This window comes from Podarcis pityusensis, assembly GCF_964106645.2.
Source record: "Podarcis pityusensis genome assembly, chromosome: 5".
NCBI lineage: Eukaryota > Metazoa > Chordata > Lepidosauria > Squamata > Lacertidae > Podarcis > Podarcis pityusensis.
In genome coordinates this window covers 9,424,440-9,452,105 of record NC_138032.1, presented here as the reverse complement: position 1 = coordinate 9,452,105, position 27,666 = coordinate 9,424,440, and the positions used below count along the sequence as shown (strand labels likewise).

The following is a 27,666-nucleotide window of genomic DNA, read 5'->3' as shown; positions in this document are numbered from 1 at the left end:
TCCTCCTCCTCCACCTCCTCTTCTTCTTCTTCAGACCAATGTTATGAACTCTGATTCACAAGAAAGTCCTACTGAGTTCAATGTGCATTCCAATGAATTGTGCTGTTAGAATTACGCTCTTAGTTGCTTTTTCTCATGTTACATTGTAGGAAATGATTGCTAGCATGCCATCTATAGATATATATTTATTATTTGTATTTATTAGATTTATTAGTCCTTTCTCTTGCCCAGGGCAACCCAAAGTGAATCACAGTCGTACCTCCGTTTACGTAACCCTCTGGTTATGTAAACTTTGGGATGCACGCGTGGCAAACCCGGAAGTCTGCGCATGCAATCTGTGCAGTCTGCGCATGCAAAGAAGCGGTCCTCAGGTTGCGGAAACCTCGGGATCTGACCGGACCTCCGGAACAGAACCTGACCTGTCCGCAACCGGAGGTACCACTGTTCATTATTATATTCTCTCACTCTCACTCTCTCTCTCTCTCTTTCTTTCACACACACACACACACACACACGTTAAACAAAGATGTATATCAGCATCAGATAATGTATTTCCTTTTATCTACAATAGCTATTGTACTATCTTATACTATCTTATTGGGCTATCTTATATTTATAATATAAAAAATAAACTTTGAACTGGATACATCTGACAAGGTTTGCAAATTTAGTTTAAAGCTGAGCTTTTTGAAGCACTAGTTAGAAAACTGATGCCAAGAAAAGCACACCAGCAGTCATAAAGGCATACAATGAAGCAGGGTTTAAAGTTACAGAAATAGTTCATGTATATTATACCACAAATTTCTCCTGAGCAATAAAACCCATTAAAATTAATGGGTTCACCATGCTATGTTCTTCTGCAGCTCCCAGCAATATCCATGGACATGAAACTTCCTCATGAGTAGTGCACATAATAATGAAAGAAAATGATCTTTAAAACTAGCATTATGTGGTGGAAATTCAAATGTTGTTGCCAGTGGATGAGATACAATAGTCTTCTTTCTTCTTCTTTGGCGATCACTCGTAGCCGAGTAAGAATGTCCGGTCTTAATGGTGTCTCCATAAGATACAATGGTAGTCCTACTCAGACCCATTGAAGTAAATGGACCTACGTAGGCTGCAGTGGGTCTACTCTAACAGAAGAAGAAGAAGAAGAAGAAGAGGAGGAGGAGGAGGAGGAGGAGGAGGAGGAGGAGGAGGAGGAGGAGTTTGGACTTGATATCCCGCCTTTCACTCCCCTTAAGGAGTCTCAAAGTGGCTAACAATCTCCTTTCCCTTCCTCCCCCACAACAAACACTCTGTGAGGTGAGTGGGGCTGAGAGACTTCAGAGAAGTTTGACTAGCCCAAGGTCACCCAGCAGCTGCATGTGGAGGAGCAGGGAAGCGAACCCAGTTCACCAGATTACGAGTCCACTGCTCTTAACCACTACACCACACTGGCTCTTAAGAAATAATACTGACTTCGAAATTCTTTGGGGTGGTGACGAAGGGACCTTGGTCCCTAGGAGCTGGCTTTGATGACCCACTATTAGTCTCATCCGCTCGATCCACTCAGGTATGGAGTAAGTGAGCAAAAGAGAACAAAAAATAATTCCTACTCAGCCCCCCAAAGACAACCATCTAATCCCACATTGTGTAAATGAATGGGAGGGCAGAGTGATGCTTTAGCTAATCAAGAGTTCTGAGCATGGGCAGAACTGTCTGATGATAGACACACCCATGTCAATGCAGGAATGTTCTTCTCATGGGAACTTGTAGCTCTCACATTCTTCACTCCAGCAAACAGGTGAGGGAAAACAGCCCGTGACGAAGCTGCAGACGTCACTGGCACTTGCAGCAAGTGGGTTTGCTAATTATCATCAATGATGGCTTACCATCATGACAGCGACTGCTTCTTTGGAATCAAGAAGTGCTTAATAAAGGATGTTCAGAATAATAATCCTCTGCATGACAATTACTGGGAATCAAACGTAGAAGGAGGGCTACTGTAGTCATGTCCCGCTTATGGATTTATTCATTCATAAAAATATTTATATACCACAAATTCATAAAGAAAATATCAAAGTGGTTCACAACAAAACAGTATGGTGAAACTCATATTAAAAAGTCAAAATCAGAAATAAGATAACGACCGTGGAAAGATGTATTCTTAATTGTCTGCATAACCCTGACAGAACAGAAAAGTTTTCAGCAGGTCTTTAAAAGTTGGAACAGAAGGTCAATGAATATCCGTTGACACGAGTGTCCCACAGGACTGAGGTGGTGACACAAAAGGTTCAGTTCCTTCTGGTTGTCAAATGAGCCTCACCAACTTGGGGAACAACCAATGACCACTCTGGCAAATGATCTCAGTGGTCAATCTGGAATATAAGGGTCCGGGTGATCCCTGAGCCCTGTTTGTGGGCTTCCCCACTGTGAGAACAGGATGTTGGGCTGAATGGGTCTTCAGCCTGATCCAGCAGATTCTTCTTACTTTCTGAAGTGATATTCAGGCTTCTATTTTCTCTCTTCTTTAGCAATTGGATTTCAGAACCTCATTAGAGTTAATATTATGTTCATGTTCAAAGGGTAAAATATTATGCAGCAATAATAAGCTGACCAGTGAGACACAAAGATTTGAGAAGAAATGCCATGGTGCATCTGCAGCAGCACAACTGGATGCCTTCTTCAGCTGCCCCAGCTGCAACAAAACATGTCTCTCCTGTATGGGTCTCTACAGCCACAGCTGGCGCTGCAACCTTCCAACCGTTTGACCTCACCGCCAAAGGCGCACTCCTCCATTTTCTCCCGAGACAGATGGGATATAATAATAAGTATTTATGGGTGGCCTCTAAATGTGAAACATCAAGATCCAAGGAAGCAAAATGTATGCTCAAGAGGGGGAAAATCCCCATGGAGCCAGGGATTTATTTGTGGATATTGCTGATGATGTTCCTGCTGCCAAGGAGGCAAATTGATTTTTTAAAGGCTTGTCTCTTTGGCAGAGTTCTTGTTGGGATTGAAACAACAAAGGAAGCTCAAGACATATTTTATTTCAGTTTCACAATTTGCATACAGGTGTTCAGGTAAGAACATAAAAAGATGGGTCGTGAGCTGCGTACGCCATTGCCATAAGATGTGGCACTACTAGAATATTCTTACAAAAGCCCGATGCCTGCCCCTCTCTCTGCCAAGCAGTGGCAAGAGCGCATAGGGTCCCAGGCACCCACACAAGGTCTGTGTCCCTTTGGAGGATGGAAGACACGGTGGAGACTGTCATGCTTTGAGAAATACAGTTTATTCACCCATTTGCACCTTTGGTTTGCATGGAGGGGGTCCTGCATGGAGCTGCCTGCAGTCAACACACTCCAAAGATGGCTCTCTCCCCTTCCTCCTCCCAGAAACCCCCTCGCCTTCCCCCAGAACAGTTACCCTGGCAACCTTCCCTGGTTCCCAGTCTCTGGTCACACCTGGGGCAAGAAGTTCTCTTGTCTTGTTAACGACCCTCAGTGGCAATCTACCGTTCCCTTAATGGCCCTAGCTTGGCCAGGCTGCCCAAGAATTCTCTGGCAGCTTACATTTCTCCCTTCATACCACAAATAATTTATTAGTTTTACCCACATCTATAACACGTTTCCGAGCACCATTCAAAGTGTTGGTGTTGACCTTTAAAGCCCTAAACGGTCCAGTATACCTGAAGGAGTGTCTCCACCCCCATCGTTCTGCCCGGACGCTGAGGTCCAGCTCTGAGGGCCTTCTGGCAGTTCCCTTGCTGCAAAAAGCCAAGTTACAGGGAACCAGGCAGAGGGCCTTCTTGGTAGTGGCACCCACCCTGTGGAATGCCCTCCCATCAGATGTAAAAGAGATAAACAACTACCTAAAATTTAGAAGACATCTGAAGGCAGCCCTGTTCAGGGAAGTTTTTAATGTGTGACATTTTAATGTATTTTTAATCTTTGTTGGAAGCCGCCCAGAGTGGCTGGGGAAACCCAGCCAGATGGGCGGGGTACAAATAAATTATTATTATTATTATTATTATTATTATTATTATTATTATACCATCAAAAACTCTTAGCTGAAACGGAACTGGCCTGCCATGTTCCTAGCAGCAACTGATGCTCGTGTATAGTTTAGGGTGTCCAATTATGCATCACAAACAACGGCGACACGAGTGGACACTGACTTCGGTAAAACAAAATTTAAAAAATCCTTCCAGTAGCACCTTAGAGACCAACTAAGTTTGTTATTGGTATGAGCTTTCGTGTGCATGCACACTTCTTCAGATACACTGAAACACAAGTCACCAGACCTTTATATATAGTGAGAGGGTGAGGTGGGGTATTACTCAGAAGGGTGGTGGGAATGGGTGATTGGCTGATAGGTGTGGTAAACCTGTTGACGACTGCAATTGGCCTTACAGGAAAAAGCCAGGGGTGAGATGGCTAAAAATAGCTTTATCATGTATAATGAGATAAGAATCCAATGTCTCTATTCAGACCAGGTCTCTCCATGCTTTTAAGTTTGGTAATAAGTTGCAATTCAGCAACTTCTCTTTCCAGTCTATTTCTGAAATTCTTTTCTAATAAGACAGCTACTTTGAGATCTTGTATAGAACGTCCTGGGAAATTGAAGTGTTCTCCTACAGGGTTCTCTGTCTTGTGATTCCTGATGTTGGGTAAAGTTTGCATTAGCTAATACATATTTATAGGTGCAATTTTATAAATAATTGCTCTGATTTAAATAGGAATGCAATATATTTCCCCATAAGCTATTTCCCCATAAGTGGAAGACCTGATGTTCTGTGTGCTTCCTCAGTTTGCGGTTCAGGCACAATCTGTGGATGAGCAGTTTCACTGCTGCTCTCCCTTGTTAGGGTTCCTTATCTTTAATCTGGACTTGGGATGGACAGCCCTTCAAACAGAGGAATGGCCTTGGTGAAACAGCATATGCATGGCAAGCCTAATAAATTTCTCTGAATCCACATATTTTATTTTATTCGTTTATTTAATTGCTATACTGCCATTCACCCAAGGATCACAGGGCAGTTTACAATACAGTGGTACCCCGGGTTAAGAACTTAATTCGTTCTGGAGGTCTGTTCTTAACCTGAAACTATTCTTAACCTGAAGTACCACTTTAGCTAATGGGGCCTCCTGCTCCCGCTGCGCCGCCAGAGCATGATTTCTGTTCTCATCCTGAAGCAAAGTTCTTAACCTGAGGTAATATTTCTGGGTTAGCAGAGTCTGTAACCTGAAGCGTATGTAACCTGAAGTGTATGTAACCCGAGGTACCACTGTATAAAACAAAAACACATAGCGTAGTAACAAACAAAATAATGCCCCCCCCCCCCAGTTTAAAAGGCCATTAAAAAAAATTAGACCAAGGCCTGGGAGAAGAGGACTGGTTTCGTCTGGTGCCTAAATACATGTAAAGAGGGTGCCAGGCAAGCCTCCCTGGGGAGAGCATTCCACAAGTGGGAAGCCACCGCAGAAAAGCCGTTGTCATGTGGCCCCCCTCTGGACCTCTCAAGGACACATGAAGAAGAGCTTCAGATGATGATCACAGGGCTCAGGGCAGTTCATTTAAGGCTTTATAGGTCAAAACCAGAACTTTGATTTGGGTCAAGAAACCAATTAGCAACCAGTGCAGTTGGGCCAGGATTGGTGGCATTCTGTGCTCAGGCCATCTTGCCCCAGTGAGCAACTTGGCTGCTGAATTCTGCACCAACTGAAGTTTCCAAACCCCCTTCAGAGGCAGCCCCATGTATAACACATTGCAGTAATCTATCCTAGAGGTTACCAGAGCCCAGACAACAGAAGATAGGCTATCTCTGCCCAGCCAAAGTTGGTGGCAGGCACTCCATGCCACTGAGGGCACCTGCTGGCTCCTCGGATCACGGAGAAAATGTGCTTTGTGTATAGAGAATGGCATTATTTAAAACCTGTCATTCAAAACATGCTACCTCCAGAGCCCATGGAAACGAAATGATCTGTTGTCTGCCTTGTTCACAGCCACAACTTGTTCTCTTTAAAGTACAAGGGGTTTGACCTATATTTGCTGCTGCCAAATGTTGGAGGGCAAGACCTGAGCAAACCACCACTTAAACTTTATACATTGAAGTTGGAAATGTTCGCGCTAAGGCGAATGATGGGCGAAGAATGATCTGTGTAGCTGTATTTATAGAACGGAGTGAATAGAAGTTGACCTTTCCCCATGCTATTTGCCATTTTGAAAAAGTCTTCTGTAGGTACCGCTGATATGATTGCATCTTTCCAATTCAGTTCAAATTGGGAAGATTGTTCCACCGTCCAATGAGTCTCAGTCTAGGTATGGTGGAGCTGGGGGTGGCAGCACAGTTTGCCCTGAAAAATGAAATCCAAAATGATCGTGGAAGCTTCCCTTCAGGCAAGATGTCTGAGAACTTTCGAGAGAAGCCCAAGCGGTTGTGTGAATCGTCTTGCAGGCGCCACTTCATCTTAATGTCTGGCTTCCCAATCTTCCCGATGAATGCCTTATCCTACAGAGTTTGTAAACTGTACATTTAATACAATGTGAAATAAGAGGGTGATGTTTCTAACCTGAAAGTGGCTTTCTAGGCAACCAACAGCCAAGAAGATTCCCAAGGGCGAGATCTGGTGACCAACACTTTAAAATATAAACAGCGAGTAAGTGAAGGAGTGAAATGTGTAAGGAACTGATAGATAAGGGGGAAAGGGGGGCGAATGCAGAAACTCAGCAAAAGGGGGCATATGACTCAGTTTTCAGAAGACAAGAGAAGGCTGTTTGGAGAAGGAATTTCATATCAGCCCTGCGCCACCCACACCTGGTAACAAACTACGTTGATAAGCATCATGAGAACACCAAATAAAATGGAGCAATTTAAGAAACAATGGCCAGTTGGAAGTTATATCTGAAGAAATGGCAGCAGATCAAAGGAAGAGAAGAAACCCAACACAAGAACTAGTAAGCTGGGAGGAAAATAACGATTAGCAACTAGAAAATTTGTATTTAAGGGTACATTTACACAAACCTGCTTTCATCAGCTGCAGGGAATGGTTTGAGAAACATAAGCGCACACCATTGTCCTTCGCTTCCCTTTTCCCTGTCCCAAGGTAAATGTTGCCCCAATATAAACATTCTCTGAGCCCAGGTCCCCTGTGCTTTGCCTCTGGGCACTGCCAAGACCAGCTTCCCGTAGCGGGAGAGAGATCTCAAGTAGTCAGCACTGATGGCAAATATGCGGTTGTGAAGTATCCGGGGCATGCAAAACACCACAACTGCAATACTTGGGGTATAGGACACGGGGGGCCTTCTAGTGGTTCCCTCATTGCAAGAAGTGGTTACAGGGAACCAAGCACAGGGTCTTCTTGGTAGTGGTGCCGTCCCTGTGGAACAGCCTCAGGGAGGCTCAGGGAGTGGTGCCATCCCCTGTGGAACAGTGTCAAGGAGATAAAAAACTACACAACTTTTAGAAGACAGCCCTGTATTGGAAAGTTTTTAGTGTCTGGTGTTTTGTTATAGTTTTATATGTGTTGGAAGCCACCCAGATGGGTGGGGTATAGAAGGAAGAGGAGGAGGAGGAGGAATGACAAAGACGTATACCTAAGAACATACCCTCCAGCATTTCTCTGATGAAAATAGGGAAGTCCCATTCCATAACGATAATTTTACTATTTATGCCCCACACATCTTACTGGGTTGCCCCAGCCACTCTGGACAGCTTCCAATATATATAAAAACATTAAAAAAATTAAAACTCCTTTCCTATACAGGATTGCCTTCAGACGATTCAGGGGGTCGGATAACTCCATTTATCTGATGAATATAGGGACATCTTAAGGAAAACTTGGACATTCCAGGATCAAATCAGAAACCGGCACAGCTTCTCTAAATCAGGGACATCCCTGGAAAATAGGGACGCTTGGAGGGTCTGTAAGAACAGTCCTGCTGGATTAGGAGAGTGGCCATTTAGTCCAGCATTCTGTTCTCACAGTGGCTAAGCAGATGCCCAAAGGAATCCTGCAAACAGCACTCATTTCCCCAGCAACTAGCATTCAGAAGCATCTTGTGGAGGTAGACTGTAGCCATCAACAGCCTTGCGATTCATGAATTTGCCTCATGCTCTTCTAAAGTCATCCAAGTCAATGGCTGTCACTATACCCTGCAGGAGCAAATTCCAGGGTTTAATTAAGGGCTGTGTGAAGAAGAGTTTCTTTTTTTCTCTATTGAAACTTCCAATGCTCATCTTCATTGGACTGGTCCCCCCAATTCTACTGGTGCATAATTTCACAGACAAACAAGAAAGTAGAGGAGAAGGCTTCACAGCAACAAGCTGTTCACATCAACTGAAGTTGCACAAAAAGGAAGTGAGAAGTGATTGGTTCCCTGTGCTCACCTGAACCTAGGTAGTTCAGCTCATCCCAGGGATTAGCTGTCCTTCAGTATCTACTGCAGTGTTTGCAACTCTTTTTGGACTACAACTCCCATCATCCCTAGCTAGCAGGGCCAGCGGTCAGGGATTATGGGAAAGGTAGTAAAAAACAACAACCCAGCGGGCGACCCATGTTTGGGAAACAATGTTTCTTCACAGTGACTCAGACTGGCAGCCTCATGTTCACATGGCCCCGATAAGCGACTGGTGGAACATGGCAAAGTGAGAGTGAAAATAAAGGGAGACAAATGGAAAAGCTGTTAGAATTAGGCCCCATCCACACTATACCGTCAAAGCAGTATCTTACCACTCGAAACAGTCATGGCTTCCCCCCAAAGCATTCTGGGAACTGTAGTTCGTTATGAGAGTTGTTAGTCGACCCACATGCCCCTCACAGAGCTACCATTTCCAGATCGCCTGTCAAGCCGCTCTGATAACTGTAGCTCTGTGGTGGAGATAAGGTTCTCCAAACAACTCCCATCACCCTTAACAAACTACACTTCCCAGTATTGACTAAAGGGCTGCAGTGGCTCCCCATCTGTGGAATGCTCTCCCCAGGGAAGTTCGCCTGGCGCCTTCATTATACACCTTTAGGCTCCAGGCAAACGTTCCTTTTTCACCAGGTTGATCCGATTTACATACTATGCCCTTTTAAAATGTGTTTTTTTGGGGGGGCTATTGGGTTGTTGTTATTTTTATTAGGTATTTTGTGGTTTTATATCTTGATTTTATTCTGGGAACCGCCCTGAGACCCCCGGGTATAGGGTGGTATATCAAACAAACAAACAAACAAACAAACAAACAAACAAACAAACAAACATTCTTTGTGGGAGGCCATGACAGTTTCAAGTGGTAGGATACTGATTTGAAGGTACTGTGCAGACTCCATACAGTGGTACCTCAGGTTAAGTACTTAATTCGTTCCGGAGGTCTGTTCTTAACCTGAAACTGTTCTTAACCTGAAGCACCACTTTAGCTAATGGGGCCTCCTGCTGCCACTGTACTGCCGGAGCACGATTTCTGTTCTTATCCTGAAGCAAAGTTCTTAACCCAAGGTAATATTTCTGAGTTAGCAAAGTATGTAACCTGAAGCATATGTAACCTGAGGTACCACTGTAGTCCTGGAGATGAGCCAGAGTAAAGAGAGCCCAAGAAACAACAGGCTAAATCAGGACCCATGAAGCTGGGTGATGTGACCACCTTAGGCAGCAAGATCCCCATGTAGATCTCTAGTCTGCCCTTGTTTCTGAAGTAGATCTTCACTCACCCCTTCTTCCCTGGGGGGCGGGGGAGCACTACTTGCTTGTTCGTCTCAGGTACCCAAATGTCTCGGGCCACCCCTGGACTTAATGCTCAGAGGTCATTACATGGAAGTAAATGTTAGCCTTGGATTATCCCTAACTAAAAACACCGCGAGGTCCTGTTCTCTTGTAGCAAGCAGCAGGTTCCAGAGTGCGCAGCTGTGCTCTGGCTTTCTTTGAGGAGAATGTGGCTCCTATTTACCCAGCAAGCCGCACTCCTTAAAAATACCTGGCCGTAAATGAGGGGAAGGGGAAGCTTCCGGGTGCTTTGGGTTTCCCAAAATCCAGGTTCCCAGAACGGAAACGAGGCGTATGTGTGTTTTGGGGGACTGCTGTGGTTTGACTGCCGGGCGCCTGACATTGTGGACCCAGCAAATCACGCAGCCCTTGGAAACCCCAGAAGATGTCCCATGCGCCAAATGTCAGAGTCAGCACATTCCAAAATAAAAGGGAAAATGCAATGAATAAGAAGAAGGTGGTGATAATAACAATAATAATAATAATAAAGACAAGAGTAAGATATTCAGTAAAAAAAAAGGACAGCAATCGCTATTCCTGATCGGTGCGATTTCTTCCCTACCTGCACCCCCCCCTTCTCCTCTTTCTTCTTTCAGCCAGACGACAGGCAATCATTTACATGAGGCTCTCCATTATACGCCGAAATAACAGTGCAGTTTTCATTAACAAAAGAGACTGCCTCTCTCCTCTTGGTTTGTGTTGTCAAGATACTTTAGCTGAAATATACAGCGATTTCCAACACTTACCCTGCTTGTCACACTGAGAGTGAAATAATGGCTGACATTAGGAAGATTATTTCTCTGCAATAAAATTACCTTTCACAACATATTTCTATCTAAGTGGAAATGATAGAAATCATAGATTCTATTTTCAAATGGAGGGACGGGGTGGAGTAAAGGGAGAAGAGAATGAAAGCAACAGGATTTCTCCCTCCACCCCACCTCCCCAGAGCCAGTCAGGAAGGCAGCGCAGGGAAACGCAGGCCTGTCTGCCAACAGAGGCCTAAATGGAACGCCGTGGATTTGCCAAAAAATAAAGAGGAAGACCAAAAATGCTTTAATAACAGGTACAATAGATTCAAACGAGTGGCTCCCCTTTCACACACAGGGCAAGCTTAAAGTTTTGTGGGGCACAAAGTAGGATTGGGGAGCCGGGGATCTGCCTTAACGGGCAATCCGTTGCAAAACTGACCTTATCAGCAGCTAGGAAAGTCTGTTGCAGGACTCTGCAGGTGGCCAGCCAATTTGCACCAGGAAGGTGACATCTGAAATTATATCTGCATAGCTTTTGCTGCTTAAAGCCTGGGATAGGGATGGACGGGGTGGGGGGGTGGGGGTGGGCAGCAAATTTGATTCAGTTCACATTTAAAAGCGAACCTACCTCATCTGCACTTTTTGAAACAACTCCTGAAACAAAACATAGTCACCCTTGGAAATTCCCTCAATTTTTTCCATGCAGCCAAGTACAAAAACGCACATGCTAGGGTAAAGTGTGCCTAAAAATACATACCGTAGATGATCATTTTGCGGGGGTTTTTTTGTTCCCAGCCCCTGTATGCATCAACGAAGTGCATCATAGGGTTGCCATATTTTGGAGATCAAAAAAAAAGAGGACACATTTGCCGACTTCTACTTTTAACTATGGATCGCTGTGATGACTCTACCCATGAAAATTACGACATGCTCTGGAAAAAGAGGATATATAGCAAGTCTGACGCCCTGCCCTATTACACCCCGTCCCCGCTCCAATTCCACCTTTTTTGTGACATATTTTGTGACATTTTCAGTGATTTCCGGGCTCAGCGCTGTGCATGTGTGCGCAATCACACATCTTTGGGATGCGTGTCAATCGGTCATGGCCTGTACGTTAGTGATGACCACCAGCCTTCTAAAATGTGAGCTGAGCTTGCTTTAGGGTTTTCCTGAATAACAGAGGTACGTTTGTCAAGGAATCCTTGCTGGCTGCAGCTCTCTGTCCAACGAGCCTGGCACCACTCATGTATGAAACGGCCCTCATTTCAAAACTAATCTTTAGTCAGACCAATGTCTGGATCAGACCAAGCACACATCTTGCCCAGCATTCAGTTCCCCAAATGCCTCTTGGGAAGCCCATGAACAAGGCACAAAGGGAGCAGTCTATTCCTTCCCAGAAACAGGTACCCAGAGATCCACCTGATCCTAGATCAGCCATCTTGGTTAGTAACCATTGGTGGACCTCTTTTTCTCCACGAAATCTGTCTGATCCTCCTTTAAAAGATCAGTTCCAGTATTATGAGAGGCAGAGAATAAGGTGTGTTTCCATTTTCTCCTTATCATGCATAATTCTATGAACTATCAAAATGCCTCCCTTTAGTCATCTTTTTCCTTAAACCCAAAAAGAGAAACAACTCCCCATATTTTTGCTTTTCTGGTATCTTTGGTCATTTTTGGTTGCCCTATTTCTCACATTCAATCTGGGACCAAAGCACCAATAAAACTTCCTTGGGACTGGAATTGGTTAGCCTCTAGTGAGTTTCCTTGACGAACCACAGCAATTCCAACAGTGTGGCCATGTACCCTACTTGACAGAGGCAGTCCTCTATCTCAAATGCTGCCAGAGAGGATAAACAATCCAAAGAAAGGAGAGCAGCAAGAGGGGGTTTAAATTTGCCCATCAACCATTTGCACCCAGACAGCGGGATGTGCTGGCACACGGGACACCGAATCTCAGGTCGCCTCTCACCCCCTATGGTGAGATGTACAGTGGTACCTCAGGTTAACTTAATTCGTTCCAGAGGTCCATTCTTAACCTGAAACTATTCTTAACCTGAAGCACCACTTTAGCTAATGGGGCCTCCTGCTGCCGCCACACCGCCGGAGCCCGATTTCTGTTCTTATCCTGAAGCAAAGTTCTTAATCTGAAGCACTATTTCTGGGTTAACGGAGTGTGTAACCTGAAGCGTATGTAACCTGAAGCGTATGTAACCCGAGGTACCACTGTATTTCTATTTAAGCTGCGCAACTATTTCTAACTTCCATCTATAAAGATTAATTCACGTATGCACATTTCATTGAGCCTTTCCCTTCCCCCTCATTTTTAAGAATGGCGCAAGTGGCTGCCGTAAATCACTTGTGCACGCACCTCCAGACTAGCATTCTGGAGAACAGAATCTCTTCTGTCCCCCTCCAAGAGTGTTTTTTGCATAAACGAAGAGCAAATATTCTTGGAAAAGCACCTCTCCGCACACATCCACACCAGCCAGTCCCCAGGCATCCTTTTGTAGTTTAACCTGCACGAGGGGGAAATGGTTCTTTGCTCTGTTCAAATCTGACCACATTGCTGGCATTTTTCTGCTTTCGCTCCAATGTCTGGGCATCGTAAGAAGGCACAGTGTGTTAAAACTGCACAACCCCGCCCCTCGGGGAAGAGATAGGGAGCCTGCCTGCTCCTTCCCCAGCCAATGTTCCAAGTTCTCATAGTGTTAACTGTCTTCTCTTTAAATCCCTTCAGTTCTGCCTGCCACCGAGGGCGACCCAGATCACATTAGATTCCCAAAGCAAAGGGAACGGTTCTCATCTATCCGTCACCAAGGAGGCAGACAGGACCGGGGAACAACAAGGCATTTGTACCTGAGGAGGAGGACACTCCTGGGAAACAAACAGATGAGCCACCCCACGAATCCGAGCTATTCTCCAGAGGTAAACAGAACTGCATGAGAAACACACAAATTATCAGGGACATCTCGGTAATTCTCCCTTGCTTCAAGCTGCTGGTGAGGTGGGCTCAGGGTCTGAAACACTACATTGTCCCAGGGGTCGAGCGTGTGAGAATGTTAACCCTTGGAAAATAATGAGGATGTTGGGGGAAGGCAGGGGGAGAGCGGGGGGGGGGGGGAGAGGAGGCAGGCCCCAGCCTCACAGAGACCTGCCATTCATTTCACAACCACCACAACATGCTGAGCAAGCCCTTCCCAAACCACATGGCATTATGCCCAAGGCAGAGGCATGCTTAACTAACACACACACACACACACACACACACACACACACACACACACACGAGTTCCCCTGCTACATCTTTGTGAGAATCACGGGCCTGCTTAAAACAATCCCGTTTTATCAGTGGAAATTGGTGGGTTGCTTTCAGTATTAAGTCCCAAACAGACATGTTTTCCCACGTAACAGGGATAACACCAAGGTTGCAGGTTTGATCCCCGTATGGGACAACTGCATATTCCTGCATTGCAGGGGGGGTTGGACTAGATGACCCTCATGGTCCCTTCCAAATCTGCAATTCTATGATTCGAAGTGCGCCTCCAACTGCCCCATTTTAATTAAAAATTAAAAATGCTGAATGGTCTCATTCCAAGGGCAACTCAGGCTGCGTTCACATGGCAGATTAATGCATTTTCACAGTGTTTTCCTAACTGCTTATTTACACGTTATACAGTCGTACCCCCGCTTACGTATCCCTCCAGTTATGTAAACTTCAGGATACGTAAGCGGCAAAGTATATTACCGGGTTTTTGCCGTGCATACATGCGCAGAAGTGGTGTCTCCGGTTGCGAAAACCTCGGGATCTGGCCGGACCTCCGGAACGGATCCTGTCCGCAACCAGAGGTACCACAGTATTTGAGCTTTCACACACTGTAAAAGCCACTTCTGGAACAATGGTGGAACTATAGTGCATGTTTAGTACTCATTTCCATCTTACTTGCAAATGGATTTTTTCTGGAAGCAAAATGCGTACTATTTTTATTTTTAAATTTGCATACCACCCTTCATCCGTAGATCCCAGGACAGTTCACAACATAAAAATACAAGGTAAAAACACAAAATGCATAATAAAAACAAGAACGAACAAACAAGTAAACAAAACAAAAACAAAACAAAAACCCCTCCACTTCCACCCTCTACCACAAACACGTTAAACCTTGCACTATATTCCACTATAGTTCCAGAAGCGGCTTTTACATCATGTGAAAGCTCAAATACAGTGAGGAACTTAATAAAAGTAATGACAATTGAATAAATTGCTGTGTGAATGCAGCCTCAGCATGTCAAAGCAACACTGTGTCCTGAAGGCCCTTACAGAAGGCACTGCCAGGCATAATGTGGGAAATAAATGGGGGTGGGCAGAAATAAACATATAAAATGACATTTTAGAAAAAAATAAATGCACTTTATAGTTAGCACCTAAATGATGCATTCCTAAAATTAAACACAATTAGCAAAATGGTCTAATTGTGTCCTTTGGTATGAAGTTCTTCGTTCTGATCTGTGAGTGAAAAAACTATACCCAATTTACTTATGTTAAGACCCAGCACAAAGTATGCATTCCGCCTGTTGCTTTCATTGCTAAATGAGCTGCCTGAGCAATGGTACATGTGGGACTGCAGAGCTTCCACAGACAAACCTTTGAAAAACATATGTTATAATTGTTGGCATCCCTCAAGGGACACTGAAGTGCTCCTCCAGAGATGAAGTCAAACGCTGGAGAATCACAGCGCCTGCTGTGGCTGCAGAGACCAATAACTCATAATGGCTGCCTCCCACATTGCTTTTGCTGCATTAGCAGCACCAAAGGGACCTCTCCAGGGCACAATCCTAGGCAGTGTGTTGTGGAAGTCCTGGGTTGCCCAGAGATCAAGACACCCCCCCCCCCAGCCTTGCCGGACTGGTCCAAATAAAAGCAGAGCAATGTGTTTGGCACCAGCTTGGCTGCAGGAGTTGCCAGAAGGAGGCATACAAGATACCACCCAACTATCTTAGGGATGCTACTCTGGATTTGTGTAGGGTTTACTCCTTAGCCTTTTCTTCTCCTGAAGACATCCCACAAGGCAGCAGAGGTTTAGGATCAGAGTTTTCCTTCTCCTAGATGGACTACCCAGGTGGATGAGCCCCACTTGCCCCTCACTTCCCTCTACAGCACACGCAGAAACCACCTTCTTGACTGTTGGACCACCAAGCCAAACTCAACCCACCAGCTGTGAATTTTGGGGTGAGGAGTCTAAGAGCTTTCTGGACAAGAGCTTTTAAGACAAGGTGGCTGAGTGGCTTCATTCTTTTCTGAAGCAAGGGGTGGGGGAAACCGCTCGTCATTGCTTCAGCAGTGTCTTGGCTTCCCGCAGCAGGTAGTTTTCTAAGTGGGAATATAATGCCTCATTGAGAAAAATGCTACATCACAAAACAGTGTTCCAGGCTGGAATAGAATGCACAGTAGGAGTGGCTCTACATCATGTAACACCATTCGTAGAGGGTATTGGTTCCAAATGCTGTGAGCCTCCTCCAGGAAGCCAAAAAAGCCAAGCCAATGAAATCCTCAGCTACCTATCTAGAATTGCTCCAATCTCTTTATCCTGGCAATATGTTGACTGTTAACTGTTTGCACGGTACAAACTTAAGATTATGAAGCCTGTGATGCAGTGCAAACATGGAGGGAAATATCCGTGCACAAAGAACCATGAGCTCATACTTGAAATAAATGGTTGGTTGTTGTGAAGGAATGGGCAGCCCAATTTTCCCTAGATGTCCAATGCTTAGTTTGAAATATGGATTACAAGGTAGAGTTCGTTCAGCTGGTTTTGGTGACAGCCATGGAGTAAATCCAAGGAAATCAATGGACTTTCCCCCCATGAATTCCAATGGATATGTTCCATGTCTCAGTTGGCGATATTGTACTATATAATAAAATTAAGAGGCTGTCGTCATGCTGTAGTTCCTGGGGCAACCAATAGGTAGCCACAGAAACTCCAGCATGAAGAAAGATTCATATGTGAGCACACAAGCGGTATGGGTGGCAGCCAGCCAGGTCAGCTGTTTAAAAGTGAGAGCTACTTCAGAGTGCGGTTCGACAAACCACTCTCTGAAGTGCCTCTCCCCCACCCAAGAAACATTGCTGTCATGGCAATTAACAAAGTGGGGACGTGCTTCAGACAGCAATTTGCCAAACCAATTTATGAAGGGCCTCCCACCCTCCTTTAAAAAGGGGTGGGATGGGGTAAACTGTGAATGGAGGTGGGCTTGGGGCAAGTAGGGAGGGTTTGGGTGAGCTGGGAAGGGATGGGGTGCAGCAAACTGTGAGAGGTGGGGTGAGCTGTGATTGGGAGGTTTGGGAAAGCCGTGAGGGAATAGGGGGTGGGTGGGGTGTAAAGAGAGAGTGATTTGTTGAGGTGTAAAGGGAGGATGGGTTGTGGGGAAAGTGAGATTAGCAGGTAGGCAGTACTGGAGACCAGAGTGGCAGCGCCTTTGTTGTTTAGTCGTGTCTGACTCTTCGTGACCCCATGGACCAGAGCATGCCAGGCACTCCTGTCTTCCACTGCCTCCCGCAGTTTGGTCAGACTCATGTTCGTAGCTTCGAGAACACTGTCCAACCATCTCGTCCTCTGTCATCCCCTTCTCTTGTGCCCTCAATATTTCCCAACATCAGGGTCTTTCCCAGGGAGTCTTCTGTTCTCATGAGGTGACCAAAGTATTGGAGCCTCAGCCTCAGGATCTGTCCTTGCAGTGAGCACTCAGGGCTGATTTCCTTAAGAATGGATAGGTTTGATCTCCTTGCAGTCCATGGGACTCCTCCAGCACCATAATTCAAAAGCATCAATTCTTTGGCTGTCAGCCTTCTTTATGGTCTAGCTCTCACTTCCATACATCACTACTGGGAAAACCATAGCTTTAACTGTATCGACCTTTGTCGCAAGGTGATGTCTCTGCTTTTTAAGATGCTGTCTAGGTTTGTCATTGTTTTTCTCCCAAGGAGCAGGCATCTTTTAATTTCGTGGCTGCTGTCACCATCTGCAGTGATCATGGAGCCCAAGAAAGTAAAATCTCTCACTGCCTCCATTTCTTCCCCTTCTATGTGCCAGGAGGTGATGGGCCCAGTGGCCATGATCTTAGGGTTTTTTTATGTTGAGCTTCAGACCATATTTTGCGCTGTCCTCTTTCACCCTCATTAAAAGGTTCTTTAATTCCTCCTCACTTTCTGCCATCAAGGTTGTGTCATCTGCATATCTGAGGTTGTTGATATGTCTTCCGGCAATCTTAATTCCGGTTTGGGATTCATCCAGCCCAGCCTTTCGTATGATGAATTCTGCATATAAGTTAAATAATCAGGGAGACAATATACAGCCTTGTCATACTCATTTCCCAATTTTGAACCAATCAGTTGTTCCATATCCCGTTCTAACTGTACTTCTTGTCCCACATAGAGATTTCTCAGGAGACAGATAAGGTGATCAGGCACTCCCATTTATTTAAGAACTTGCCATAGTTTGCTGTGGTTGACACAGTCAAAGGCTTTTGCATAGTCAATGAAGCAGAAGTAGATGTTTTTCTGGAACTCTCTAGCTTTCTCCATAATCCAGCACATGTTTGCAATTTGGTCTCTGGTTCCTCTGCCCCTTCGAAATCCAGCTTGCACTTCTGGGAGTTCTCAGTCCACATATTGCTTAAGCCTGCCTTTTAGAATTTTAAGCATAACCTTGCTAGCGTGTGAAATGAGTGAAATTGTGCGGTAGTTGGAGCATTCTTTGGCACTGCCCTTCTTTCTGATTGGGATGTAGACTGATCTTCTCCAATCCTTTGGCCACTGTTGAGTTTTCCCAACTTGCTGGCATATTGAGTGTAGCACCTTAACAGCATCATCTTTTAAATTTTTAAATAGTTCAGATGGAATAACATCACTTCCACTGGCCTTGTTATTAGCAGTGCTTTCTAAGGCCCATTTGACTTCACTCTCCAGGATGTCTGGCTCAAGGTCAGCAACCACACTACCTGGGGTATACGAGACTTCCATTGCTTTCTGGTATAGTTCCTCTGTGTATTCTTGCCACCTCTTCTTGATGTCTTCTGCTTCTGTTAGGTCCTTTCCACTTTTGTCTTTTATTATGGTAATCTTTGTACGAAATGTTCCTTTCATATTTCCAATTTTCTTGAACAGATCTCTGGTTTTTCCCATTCTATTGTTTTCCTCTATTTCTTTGCATTGCTCATTTAAGAAGGCCCTCTTGTCTCTCCTTGCTATTTTTCGGAAATCTGCATTCAATTTCCTGTATCTTTCACTAGCTCCCTCACATTTTGCTTGCCTTCTCACCCCTGCTATTTGTAAGGCCTCGTAGGACATCCACTTGACTTTCTTGCATTTCCTTTTCATTGGGATGGTTTTCATTGCTGCCTCCTGTATAATGTTACGAGCCTCCATCCATAGTTCTTCAGGCACTCTATCCACCAAATCGAAATCCACCAAATCGAAATCTGAGATATTTTGTTCAAGTTACCGGGATGAAACTTGATCTTGAAAATATGAAGAATTTTATTAAAATTTTATGCAATAAATATCATGTTACTGGTTTCACATCTTCATCTCTTTTTCCTTTTTCCTTTTGCTATATGAATCTCTAAATAGTTTACACTGATGATTCTAGCTTGCTAACCTATCATATCATTCAATTAATGAGTTCAGTTTCCATGACTTGTGAAGCAATTTGCAACATCGAATTGCTGAATGTTCCCCTGGTGAAAATAACCTCCCACCACCTTGCAATTAACAGAATGTTCAGGTCAGTTCCGTAATTCCATTTTGTACTCCCATTACCGTTTATAAAAGAAGAGCAGTTTCTGCAGGAGTAGAAACGAGCACATTTCCCGCCACTGCTCTCAAGAATGGTGGTGACTTCTGTGCTTGTTAGAAATCATTTCGATAGACCATAATCCAGGGAGACCAGGTGGCACTTTAGCTTTTTGTTTTCCGAAGGTTAAAAAGGAAAACTATTTCATAGGTTGTAGGTTAAGTCTGCAGCCTTCGAACCTTTCTTTTGAGGAATATTCCATTGACATTCCATTCCAGGATCAGAGTGCACAATACAGTTTGGCTTGGCCTCATTCTTCACTGAGTTTTTGGAAATATGTAGAATCGTAGCACTGATAGGGATCTCGAAAGCTCCTCAAGCCCAACCACCATCCAAAACAGGAAATCCACTACTACAAGTTTTGCCCAGTCTTTTGGAACGTATTCCTTGCAGCCCCACCCAAATCATATGTAATCAGAACTGATTCCTGCTGAGAATTTCTAAGTAGGATTAGAGACTTTCACTTAGAGTGGCCGTGTGTCCTATTTTACAGAGCACGGTCCCCTCTTTCAGCAGTGGCTAGCTTGTGGCCCTCTGGATGTTGTTGGACATGGAGCCCACATCTTAGCTCCCCCCGTTCTCTGTCTGAAGGGTTGTCCTGTCCAAATCTGGTTTAATGCTAAAGATCTATACAAGCAAGTGTGGTCCTTGCAGTTGCCCACCCACAGTTAGCAGCACAGGCACAGCAGACTGAGAAGGTCCACAGGTTGCAGTCTTCCTCATTAGGGTACTATGTATTGCATCTCTATTTAAACTATAGTAATTAAATATTTCTAATTTTTGCATCGATAGAGATCCATTGGCACATGCTAATCATATGCAGACCTGTGTCCTCTTTCTTCAGAGACGCCAGGAACTGAGCCAGAGAGTGCAGATCATGCGCTGTGCCACTGAGTTGCTAAGCTAAATAGTACAACAATAAAATAATATTTGGAACAAATTACTCCATTATAATTAGGCACAGATAAGTTCTGATAGCTTCATTTGAAACTGAGACCTTGGGCTTACCAGAGTATCAGTTCAAACACTTCCCCTAATGCTTTTGATTCTATCTCTTCAGGGGGACAGGGAAATAGCTTTGCTGCAGAGCAAAGGTAAACTGCAGGAGAGCTGGCATTGACTAAGCACATGGCAAAGTGTGCTAACTCTTCGCTTGAGCAGGTGCAAGAAGGGACGTCTGCATACTCTGCCAGTAAAATATGGGCTTCTATTGCCATGCAGATACCACAAGGAGCATCACAATAAAGCATGAATCTCTCTCTGTGTGTGTTTCATTCACTGGACACAATCCGATGGAGACTGACATTCATGCCACCTGCATTTGAGTGTCACTGCCATACCGGCTATCTAATCAAGGCTTGTTTGCACCTCTTAAGGTTACGTTTCCCCACCACCATTTTGCAAGTGGGACATCGTGATTCAGATCCAAATCTGATATAGACTTTGGACATTCTGAGGTCCAAATTTGCTTCCCACCACTACCACCACCACCACCTTTGCCTCGTAAGACTGCTCAAGAATCCTACGTCAGTATCCTTTTTGAGGTGAGGGAAGCAGAACTGTTCACAGTATTTCAAATGTGGTCGCTTGTGGCCACAGAGAGTGCAATCCATTTCAGATGCACACACCCCACACAGTCACACACCAAGATATTCCATTCTTGCATGCCTGATATGAGAGCCTGCCCAGCCCATCTTCCAGTTCCTTGACCCCATCTCTTTTCTTCCTCTTCAGTAGTCTGTGCCTCTTCCTGTGCCTTTGTTACATGGCTCCCAGCAGAATTATCTTCATAAAAACTGTTTGATTAAATAGGCTCTCTCAACAAACAGGAGGTGTGTACAGCAAAACAGGACAAGAGTATTAATCAGAGGGTAAATGTATGGAAACGGTGCACAAAAGCCAAGCAGGTTGGTTTGTTTAGTCTTCTTTCACTGTTGCGCATCTTCCTAAATCTGCCTTTCCTGTCTGAGTCAAGGTATTGTGCCCGACAGTATTGTTACCTTCAAAAGCCAAGGTCAGGTTGAGGTAAAGCTCAGAAAAGATGCAAGGGCAGGCAGCTCTATTCTGCGACGGGAACTTTTGCTGCAAGGTATCATCCCGAGGTCACCGGTTTACACCCTCTATGATTTTCGTAAGTTCCTTCATTAAAAATTGAGGGTTGACCACAGTACAAAACAGACTGGCAAGCTGGCTTGAAATTTCTATCAATAATGGATCAGTTCCTCTATACTGATTTCTTTCCAATATGACCCTTCGTTATTTTTAGCACAAAAGAGAGTGTATCTAAATACACAACTCTGCTGAAGAGAGAGGGCAGAAAGAGAAGCCATCACTCAGCTAGTCTCAGCTGAACCACCATCTTCCTGAGCTGCAGACTGTCACTGTCAAAGATGGTGCAGCTGAACTCCAAGTTCAGGCGAGACATTTCCATTTAAGAAAAAAATAATTCAGATGCTAAGTTACCCTGGGTTGGCTAAGTACCGCCTTCTCCCTCCAGTTGTATTGGACCTCAACTCCCACCAGCCTTTGCAGCACACCCTATGGTTGGGGATGATGGGAGTCTGAGTCTAGCAACATGCACAGGACAATGGGTCCCCCATCCCTGCCTATCCGCTGAAATATCCACTGAGACAAACAACTGAGGAGAATTTGTGCAATAAATTCATAAAACAGCCATGCATGATCAGAGGGGATTGGCTGAACTTTCACATCCTCCCACAAATCCCTCAGACTTGGACTACACCAAATATCATCCAGTTTTACTTTTCAAATGAGAATTTATTTATCTCAATGTGTTTGAAATATTCCCTGAAAGACGTTTTCCCTGTCCTGTAATGTGATATTGTTTCCTACCCCAACTGCTACTTCTGTTGTTCTGTTCACCTTCTTGTGTTAGTCACATGGGTGAGCTAAACCAATCAGGGATTGTGCACTGAATGAGGTGGCATCATGATACCATGCAACCAACACGATTTAGCCATGTGACGGAATCAATAATGGTAAGTCAATGGTAAGTGAAAGCTGGACCTTAAAGAAGGCTGATCGCCGAAGAATTGATGCTTTTGAATTATGGTACTGGAGGAGACTCTTGAGAGTCCCATGGACTGCAAGAAGATGAAACCTATCCATTCTGAAGGAAATCAACCCTGAGTGCTCACTGGAAGGACAGATCCTGAGGCTCCAATACTTTGGCCACCTCATGAGAAGAGAAGACTCCCTGGAAAAGACCCTGATGTTGGGAAAGATGGAGGGCACAAGGAGAAGGGGACAACAGAGGATGAGATGGTTGGATAGTGTTCTTGAAGCTACCAGCATGAGTTTGACCAAACTGCAGGAGGCAGTGGAAGACAGGAGTGCCTGGCATGGTCTGGTCCAGGGGGTCACGAAGAGTTGGACACGACTGAACGACTAAACAACAACAACAAGTCAAGTCAATGGTGAGTGACATCAATCAAAGGAAATGTAACTGAATCATCTACCATTTTCACATGGAATTGGGGGTGGGGGGGGCTAACCATAAAGGGGGGCATTGTCTGAAACTGCCACAATAAATTGTAAGTAGTGTTATAATGAAGGTAGCTTAAACACTGAACTGCAGCGAATGGAATCAAGGAAGTATTCAGACAATGCTCTTCTTGCTCACATGCTCAGTTAGATAATATGTTATCTATTTTATTTTATTTCGATTCGTATCCTGCCCTTCCTCCCAACAAAGCCCAGGGTGACCATGCAACATCTCAGCAAGCTGTTCCAAATCTGCTGAAACCAACCATCTTTCAACTACTAAACAATGTTTACATGGGCAAATACAACATGTGATCTGAGTTACCATAGAATTGCCTGGCAACCACTTTGCAAACCCTTCCACAATTATCCTCTGGCCTTCATGCAAGTGAACCCCTCCAGCCAACCAATTGATTTTTTTTTCTGTTGGCATCTTGTCTCTTTACCACAGATGCCCCCTGCTACAAAGATTTCTATAAATATTTACACCCACAGTGAGAAAATGCCCATACGTTGTATGCTAGAGGAACTTCAGCTGACCTCGAAATCTCCACTTATGCCATTGAATTGAGTTTGCAACGAGGTGATCTATTGAGGCTTGGAATCATTCAGAAACCTGGCAGGTGGATCACAGGTAAATGCTAATAGCGAGGGCAGGGTTGCCTCTTGTTTTCTTTATATAATCCTTTGTTGCTTCTCTCTTGTTGCTTGGTTTCTCCCCCCTCCCCCATCCATCTCTTCTTCCTCGTTTGTTCTGCTTCTCATGTTTGTTTCGGCCCATTGCCTGACCTTTAGGCATGTGCCTTGTTCCAACTTGATGTTACTCTCCCAGGGAAATGTTCTGCTCGTTCCAGATGGGATTTATGTACCTGAAAAGGGACACTAGGTGAAAGAGTCGTTTTCAAGGGTGTAGAAACTCGGGGTTTAGAATTTCTCAGCATGCAAAGTGAGGGTGGGGAGGAGGACATTGATAGTCTTGTTTTGCTACAATTGCCTTCGGAAATCAAAGCGTGTGCAATAAAACAGCCCTGCGATGAAGCATATCCCGGTGCAAATGCGGCCATAGTTAAACTGAACAGCATTCATTATTAAAAAGATAAAATTGGTATTTCAAGAACTATTGCTTTTTAATTGCATAGCTTGGTTCGGGCCTTTCAGCATCAAAAAATAGTTTGGATCGGACTCATCCCAAACACTCCATCAAGGACTGACCATGTCTGAGGAATGGAGCATCACTTAGTGCATTGATGGGGAAATGGTGCACCCAAAATACTAGGCAAAGGTTGAATGCTGTAGCATAGAATATTGTGATGTCATATAAGGTAAAAAGGTAAGGGACCCCTGGACGGTTAAGTCCAGTCAAAGGTGACTATGGGGTTGCGGTGCTCATCTCACTTTCAGGCCAAGGGAGCCGGCATTTGTCCACAGACAGCTTTTTGGATCATGTGGCCAGCATGACTAAACCACTTCTGATGCAATGGGACACCAAGACGGGTGCCAGAGTGCACGGAAATGCTGTTTACCTTCCTGCTGCAGTGGTACCTATTTATCTACTTGCACTGGTGTGCTTTCAAACTGCTAGGTTGGCAGAAACTGGGATGGAGCAATGGGAGCTCACCCTGTTGTGTGGATTCGAACTACCAACTTTCTAATCAGCAAGCCCAAGAGGCTCAGTGGTTTAGACCACAGAGCTACCGACGTCATATATACTGAGGCAGTTCTTTTCAGTTATCGACTGTTGTGTGACTTTTAACTGTGAGAGCAGCAAGTGTGTTGTGTTATGCTGCCACCTGCCTCAGAGCCAGTCTGTAAATATTAGTCTCAGATACAAATTCACATAAATATGTTTCAGTAACATAAGTATTACCTACCTCTCTTATGGGACACGGGTGGCGCTGTGGTCTAAACCTAGGGCCTAGAGCTTGCCGATCAGATGGTTGGCAGTTCGAATCCCTGTGACGGGGTGAGCTCCTGTTGCTCGGTCCCTGCTCCTGCTAACCTAGCAGTTCGAAAGCATGTCAAAGTGCAAGTAGATAAATAGATACCACTCCAATGGGAAGGTAAACGGCATTTCTGTGCACTGCTCTGGTTCACCGGAAGCGGCTTAGCCATGCCGGCCACATGACCCGGAAGCTGTACGCCGGCTCCCTCGGCCAATAAAGCGAGATGAGCACCACAACCCCAGAGTCGTCTGCGACTAGACCTAACGGTCAGGGGTCCCTTTACCTTTTTACCTCTCTTATACATTCAATCTGACAAGAGCAAGCACAGCAAGTAATGTAAAAGTCATGTTATTTTTCAAACTTGGTTTTTCTGGGGGGTGGGGGAGAGAACTTTTCAAAAGGGTCAAACAACCCAGGGCAACTTCCACACAACATTGTAAAGTATAATTACTACAACTGGCCCAGACTGCCTGTGTTTAGAGACCTCAGACAGAGATGTGCATTCATTTTATCAATAAATGAAAGATTGAGCAAATGGGCCTGCTCACTTCAACTTTCATCCATTATGAAATGAAGGCCATGGATACAAATGAACACAGGGGGACAACTAGGTATGCACCAGGTAAATCCAATGCAGACTAGTGTTATTTGCCTGGAAAGAAAAACTTGGAGAGCCATTGCCAATGTGTGTGAACAATATTGAGCTACAGGAGATGGACCAATGGTCTGACTTGGTATAAAACAACTTTCTATGTTCCCAGGTTATGCACAATCATAGCCCCAGAACCCTATTCAGGGAGAGAAAGGGATAAGAGTATATGCAACACCTGTTGCCTACTGTAGGAAGAACGATGCCTCTGCATTGATCAAGCTTGGCAAAAATGAAAAATGAAAAAATCCTGGGCCTTCTGCTGAGTCAAGAGAATGGTACCTACGTCATGGTTCTTGTTCTTGTTTAAAAACCAATTTTTAAAAGTTGTAAAAAATGTGCATTGAAAGGACTTAACTTTGGGAAGAGAGGCAACAGGAACTAAAGCGATCCCATTGACGCAAGATTGGCCCTGCAGGTGGGCCAAAACTCACTGCAGTCCCCCCCCACCCATGCTTCTGGGTTGGCAACTGCCTCTTTAATTTCCCAGAATGCCCCAGAATAAGGCTAAATAATGATGCAACATTGTGTCCATGGCATTCTGTGGCAACCAAAATGGCAGCCCTCAGGTGGGAGCAGCCACTGTGAGCTTTGTGTCCCTTGACATTCACTGCATGCACATGCGTTGAAACATGATCTGCATGTACCAAGGTCATATAGTAGTAGTAGTAGTAGTAGTAATAATAATAATAATAATAATTTATTGTATACCTGCCCATCTGACTGGGTTTCCCCAGTCACTCTGCGTGGCTCCCAATAGAATTAATGACAACAACAACAAAAATAACAACAAAGCATCAGACATTAAAAACTTCCCTAAACAGGGCTGCCTTCAGATGTCTTCTAAAAGGAAGAGTTGTTTATTTCCTTGACATCTGATGGGAGGGCGTTCCACAGGGCGGGAGCCACTACCGAGAAGGCCCTCTGCTTGGTTCCCTGTAACCTCACTTCTCCCAGTGAGGGAACTGCCAGAAGGCCCTCGGAGCTAGACCTCAGTGTCCGGGCTGAACGATGGGGGTGTAGACACTCCTTCAGGTATACTGGGCCGAGGCTCTATAGCTATGCTCTACAGCTCAAGGCATGAAGATACAGTCAAAAAGAACACAGGGTCACATGTAAGAGCAGGTGAAGGCAAATATGTTTTATTGCACCAAAAGCCAGAACTGGACCAAGATGGAGGAAGGCAAGCTGTGGCATAGAGAGATGTTCCCATTGCATCTGGGCGGCCATCTGGGTCTCTGTCTCTCTCTGTCTGTCTGTCTGTCTCTCTCCCTTTTCTGCCTCTCGCTAGCGCATGCAGTGAGGAGCATTCAAAAGCAAAAAAGCAGATGCAAATGCAGATGTTGCAGTTAAGACATAATATATGACATGCTGGTTGTCTGCCAGGGATTTAATGAGGAGTTAAAACGCCGTAGGCACCATTTAGTGTGTGTGTATAATGCACTTCACAACAGAACAGTTTCCCTTTACTTGCCCTTAGGAGAAAAAGCCAGTTAAATATTTTCTTTGCTTTCTTCTTTCTCCCCCCCCCCCTTTTTTTTAAGAGAGAGGCATTAGAGTTGGGTTGTTTTTTAAAAAAAAAATTGTGAAGCATTTGCCGTTCTTCCTCTTTCTTCTTAATTGGAAAAAGGGATGCCCATCTGTTTCATTTAGTGCTGAGATGAAACAGGATGGGGCACATTTCGTGAACATTTCATCCCCCTGCAAAAAAAAAGCCACTCGTGTCAGTGATTTTGAACCCCACCCTTGCTAATTGTTGGGGGGAGGGGTTGAGTGCATCTAAATATACGCCTCCGCCCACACTCTTCCCCAACTAGGGAGGGAAGTCAATCTTATTCACATCCTAAAGCGAACCAACCTAATTCATCGGCAGTCAGAACACAGTTGAGAAATGAATTGCACCCAGGTCCAAATTTTGTGGTGCATCCAGTAAAGTGCGTTTTATGGGGGAAATGGGGACAAAGGTGCATATTTTTTGAGGAAGGGTGCATAGAAAAAAATGCACTCAATTTAAATGTGTGTCTTTCATATATGTGTTTATTTTTAATCCACAGTAAAAGGGATAGGGGGACGTGGGTGGTGCTGTGGGTTAAACCACAGAGCCTAGAACTTGCCGATTAGAAGGTCGGCGGTTCGAATCCCCACAATGGGGTGAGCTCCCGTTGCTCGGTCCCTGCTCCTGCCAACCTAGCAGTTCGAAAGCACGTCAAAGTGCAAGTAGATAAATAGGTACCACTCCG

General features: G+C 44.8%; 1 long non-coding RNA gene across 2 annotated transcripts in view; it reads left to right on the top strand.

Moving 5' to 3' along the window:
* Window positions 1-10,700: 10,700 nt before the first annotated feature.
* LOC308478532 overlaps window positions 10,701-27,666 on the top strand; it is a 28,454-nt gene continuing 11,488 nt past the window's right edge. Inside the window, exons 1-4 of one of the 2 annotated variants that reach the window (XR_013987112.1) lie at window positions 10,701-10,795; window positions 13,219-13,406; window positions 23,330-23,468; window positions 25,539-25,704. This is a non-coding gene — a long non-coding RNA (uncharacterized lncRNA). Of the gene's footprint in view, window positions 10,796-13,218; window positions 13,407-23,329; window positions 23,469-25,538; window positions 25,766-27,666 lie in introns of those variants that run through there. The other variant, XR_013987113.1, reaches the window with a different exon arrangement.